A 6,000-nucleotide genomic window follows, 5' to 3' on the forward strand; every position below is an offset into this window, starting at 1 on the left:
AAAATTTTACTATTTCCCTCATATTTATGCAATGCCAGCAGGATTATCTTTTTTTTTTACACTTGGTGTATTCGTGTATAACCTTATAGAGATTCTCTGGAAGCTTTCTTTTTTCTTCTCTTTTTTTTTTTTTGCCTCAAAGGTCAAAAGGTTAAAGATCAAGGGAAAGTGCTAAACTAACTTTTTCCTCCATATCTCAGAAGTGGCTCAAGTTATCTTGAAACTTACTACATATTTATGCATGTTGTGCCTGACAGTGATTATCCTATGAATTTTAGGGTCAAAGGCCAGATGAAAATGGTAACAATGAACTTTTCATTATAGAAATTGCACTTTTCCTCCATACCTTCAAAATTATCCATTGCATAAACTTATGAATGGGTCAAAGTCAAGGTAAAGTCCTTAAATCCCCAAGTACATGCTCTCCTATTCATCCAATTAAACCTAGGTCAAGGAAGGTGAAAATTCAACACATTTGTGAAAAACTTGTCATTTTAATATTTTGCCAATTTTGTGAAAATGTAATCACACATTGTCTACATGTACTATAGACCTATTAGGAGAATCGTGCATTATGGCGGAGGCATACCAGTCGCCTTAGCGACATTTCTAGTTATTGCGTGCAAGGGATACCAGGGAAAAGTCCATTAATTTGATACCACACTCATAGGGATAGTCTGTTTACATTTAAGCATATATTCAAGTTTATACGTATGTAGATGTAGCGTGAGAACTCAAAACTTGATTTTACGTATTTATAGGTCGGAAAATGCTTTGTTTCATGCATTACATGTTTTTTTTCTCTGGACTTTTTGGTAATTAATCTCCAATAATTTACAGTAACTATAAGAGAAAATCATCAGTTGTGTTATCCCATGTTGTTACCGGTATTGATGTCTACGCATGCCAGCAGGTGCTAGCCTGTGAATCTTGCCAAAATAGCTACTGTGGAATTTTAATCATGTCACTAATTCTAAAACTTGGTCAGGCATTAGTAAAATAATCCGCTCTTCATAATTTTTGAACAGTGCAAAACGCACTCCACTTCGCCTTGTGTGTTCTGACTGTGTATTGTGTTAAACTGTGTCTTACTTTACACCTTGTGTACTTTGCATTATTTGTACAGTGCACCCCCGTTGTAACGAAATGCTCGGGACTGGCAGTTTTCTTTCGTTATAACCGAACAAATACAATATATAACGAAAACAAGGGAAATACGCATTGTATGTTCTGCGTGTTGAATACTCATCATATACTAGAAAGCTGTGTCAAATGGGATGGTACCTTTTAAATTTCGTTTAGGTTTTACATTTAAAAGAGAGCATAAAGTTGTTTGTACTGTCACACATGTAGTAGAAAATGATGGTTTAGGATTCGGTTACAGTTTGCTACTCTAAAGATTTTTTTCTTACTGAAGTTTGTTACTCCAAAGGCTCCTTATTTCGAAGTATCGCCATTCCCGAGATCCCGAAGGTTTGTTCATCTGAAGTTTTGCTCTTCCAAAGATAGGTTATTCCGAAAGTTCATGATTTAGATAGAAATATATTGTTCGTTTTCCGAAGGTTCATTGGTCGGAAAATGAAATGAGGTTCATCATTCCAAGGGTTTGTAAATCAGAAAAAATAAGAAAGGTTCACTATTCCGAAGGTTCGTTGTTCCGAAGGTTTTCTTAATCTGAAAATGAAAAAAAGTTTTGTTATTCTTAAGTGGGGTTTGTTAATAAAAAAAAAAAAAAGGAGAGAAAAGTTTGTTATTTCGGAGGTTCGGTTTTCTTAAGGCGATTGTAAGGGTTGTAATCCCAAAGTCTTGTTAGTGGATTCACCTTTTTATGCCTCCGCCACGAAGTGTTGCCGGAGGCATTATGTTTTTGTCGAGTCCACCGGAGGTGTGGGGAGACTAAGGGATCGCCTGCGGCGTCTGTCCGTCTTGTAGTCCGTCCGTCCGTCCGTCCGTCCGTCGTCGGTCTGTCCGTCCGTCGTCCGTCTGTCCGTCCGTCCGTCGTCTGTCCGTAACACTACAAAAAACTTGAATAAATCTCTACTGAGGATTTCAATTTCAATCAAACTTGGAGGGAAGAGTGGTTATACAAATTTTACCAAACATGAAGGGTACCTCAAGGTCAAAGGTCACAGGCAGAGGTCAATGAACTTTAGGGTCCAATGTTCAGTTTTTAGGGCGCGTTTCGATTATGGGCCATAACTTTTGATCCGTAAGTGTTTGTGACCAAACTTGGATGGTAGATGTACCTTGGGGAGTTGATGGCCACCACAAGGTCAAAGGTCACAGGCAGGGGTCAATGAACTTTTAGGGCCCAATGTTAAAGGACAAGTTCACCTTCATAGACATGTGGGTTGAGTGAATGCAGCAATATTAGTAGAGCACATCATTGAGAGTTTGAGGAAAATCGGACAATCCGTTCCAAAGTTATGAATTTTTAAAGTTTCTGCTCACTCAAGGCTGGATGAGAAGACTACTATAGCTTGTGATGTCACATGAGTACAACGATATAAAGAAAGAATAAAGAAAATTCAACATATTTTCACTTTTCTTGCATAACAAAAGAACACTTGACTTCTCTCTTTCAGGAGGCAGGGGGAATAATATCACCCTTAACATATGTCAGTAACAAGTCGAAGAAATGTGCACTTTATTCAAAAAGTAAAGTTTTGTGAAATTCTCTTTTTATTTTCTTTATATGGTTGTACGCATATGACATCATACACTGTAGTAGTCTTCTCATCCAGCAGTGACTACGCAGATACTTTAAAAATTCATAACTTTTGAACGGACTGTCTGATTTTCCCCAAACTTTCACTGATGTGTTCTACTAATATTGCTGTATTTACTCAATCCACTTATGTATATAAAGGTGGACTTGTCCTTTAAGTTTTTATGGCGCATTTTGATTATGGCTCATAACTTTTGATCCCTTTGTCCGTTTGTGACCAAACTTGGATGGTAGATGTCCCTTGGGGAGGTGAAGGTCATCACAAGATCAAAGGTCATAGACAGGGGTCAATGAACTTTTAGGGCCCAATGTTAAGTTTTTAGGGCGCGTTTCGATTGTGGCTTAGAACTTTTGATCCCTATAGCCGTGGGAAACTTGGACGGTAGATGCCCCTTGGGGAATTAAAGGTCATCACAAGGTCAAAGGTCACAGAAAGGGGTCAACAAATTTGTAGGGCCCAATGTTAAGTTTTTATGGCGCGTTTCGATTATGGCTCATTACTTTTGATCCCTTTGTCCGTTTGTGACCAAACGTGGATGGTAAATGTCCTTTGGGGAGTTGAAGGTTGCCACAAGGTCAAAGGTCATAGGCAGGTCAATGAACTTCTGAGAGTTAGAAAAATATTAATTTCTTGTATGTGAATGGGCGAGACACAATTTGTCACTTGCCTTGTTGGGTTGTCCGTCCTTCCGTCCGTCCGTCTGTAATCAATTTTGTGGACAGCATAACTAAACAACTGTGAGGTATCCCAATGAAACTTGGCAGGTGTATGTATGAGGGGGGAAGTTGTGCCTATGAACTTTTAGGCACAGATGGTCAAGGTCAAAGGTCAAATGCTCAAAATTCACTATTTCCCCCATATCTATGCAATGCCTAAAGGTATTTTAATGAAACTTAGTATATACGTGTATTACCCAATAAAGATTCTCTAGTGAGCATTTTGAGTCATGAGGTCAAAGTTCAAAGGTCAAAGGTCAAGTGAAAATGTTAAAATTTCACTTTTTTCTCCATATCTCAGAAATGGTTCAAGGTATCTTCATGGAACGTAGTATATATGCATGTACCGACTGGCAGTGATTATTTAGGAAACTTTGGGGTCATGAGGTCATGGATCAGGGGTCAAAGGTCAAGGTCAGCTCGTTACATTTCACTTTTTACATCATATGCAATGCCTGCAGGATTTTTCTTGAAACTTAGTGAATACATTTACAGTACTCTCCGTGTAATCGGGTATCGCTTAAACGGGTACGCCGTTTAATTGGGCAGTATTGTCAAAATTAGTTCCAATGCACCAATTACCTGATAATCGGGTTGCCTCTCCGCTTAAATGGGTAAATAATTTTCTTCTTTAGAATCGAATTTCTACCCACATTTTATCTCAGATATAAACACTTTAAAAACATGAATGTCAAACTTTCCATGGCTAATCACATTCTTTGCCTAATTTGCAAAAAAAGACCAATCATTTGGGGAGTGATTAGCATCAAAACACATGTACCAGTACCGACTTGCCACACGTGAACGAACACTACACATGTAGCTGGTACTCACACTTGCATAGACAGACAGGACTTGAACACACTTATGGTCCTTCCTTGCTCCGCAACAACATTCACAATACAGTGGAAACTCGATATAACGAGATGGTCGGGACCGAGTCATTTTCCTCGTTATAGCCGATATCTCGTTATATCAGTAGGCATAAAAGAAAGCATAACATAAAGACATTAATTTGCACATATGGGACTACCCATCATCTTTCAATCAATACTGATAACTTGATAATGTGTGTGAGGGAATTACTCACCTTTATGGGTAAGAAGATGTTTTTCGCCAATGAAATCCAACATCAAGAATGCGTTTCTTATTAATTGTAGATGTTTGAATTTATAAATTTATATAGCTTGCGATTGTGTCAAGATCGTCTGTGGATTGGTATGTGGTTAGTGTGTGGTGTGTGTGGAATATGGTCTGCACAGTGCTGTGTGTGTATGTGACACATTCTGTATGTACATTATGACTGCGTGTGTGTGAAGATGGGGAATTCCCTAAGTAGAAAGCCAATCACAGCATCAGATTGCCTCACACCTGCTAAACGTCATGATGATGTCATGTATACATATGGGCGTCCCACCACATTTTCTGCATGTATCAGTGTGCGCGCACACAATACACGTACATCATGCGGTGCTAGCTGGAGTGCACTGAAGAAAATATGTGTGTACAAGGCAGTTTTTGGCGCATCGAGCTTTACAATCTCGGAAGGTGATAGCACATGCGAAGTAAAGCTTTACCCGAAGACATTTTGCTTTACCTCGCTATAACAGGTTTGATTGGCTATGTTTTTCTTTGTTTGGAAGTCACAGAATTTATCTCGTTATAGCAGTTATTTCGTTATAGCCGATCTCGCTATTAGAGTAGCATTTTACATAGACTTGTGTGGAAGGAAATTTGGGACCGGGAAAATTTCCTCGTAATAACCGATATCTCGTTATAGCAGTGTTCGTTATACCTGGTACCGAGTTTCCCCTGTACAAGAAATTTGCAACGAAAATCAGGCCGTGCACCATTTCCATAATTTTGCTTTTCCCAAGTCACTTCTCAAAAAGTAACCCGACATTCTAAGTGACAATAGTGCACGTAAAGAGACGTGTTCATTTCAGAAAACGCCTGCATGTTAGTGAGGAGTCTATAGTCAAACGACAAAGTTTTCTGAAGACATATTAGTCCATAAAAAAGAGTGTAAATTATTGCTCTTGACTGAGCAAGTGTAAGGTATGTATAATGTGCCATGCAAGCATGCGTGTTGAGCGTACAGTGTAGGTGTTTGGTGCAATATGCAATGCATGTATACACATTGTATGTGTCAAATGTGAATCAGACGTGTTCTTCTGTTAATCGGGTACTCCGCTTAATTGGGTAGGAAACGTTCTGCTCGAGCCTACCTGATTAAATGCAGAGAGTACTGTATTACCTAATAGAGATTCTCTGAGAAGTTTTTGGCCAAAAAGGTCAAAGGTCAAAAGGTGAAAAGTCAATTGAAAGTGCTTAATTTCACTTCATCCTCTCTGTCTTGGAAGTGGCTCAAGGTATCATCATGGAACCAATATTTATGCATGTTCTGCCTGACAGTGATTCTCTTGGGAATTCTAAGGTCATAGTGTCAAAGGTCAGGTTAAAATGCTAACAATTTACTATTTAATACAGATATTACACTTTTTCTCTATCGATCAGATACCTTGAAAATTACTCAATGCATAGATTTATAAAAG

This window comes from Diadema antillarum, unplaced genomic scaffold (genome assembly GCF_040938485.1).
Source record: "Diadema antillarum isolate AM-2024a unplaced genomic scaffold, OU_Dant_1.0 seq00000728_RagTag, whole genome shotgun sequence".
NCBI lineage: Eukaryota > Metazoa > Echinodermata > Echinoidea > Diadematoida > Diadematidae > Diadema > Diadema antillarum.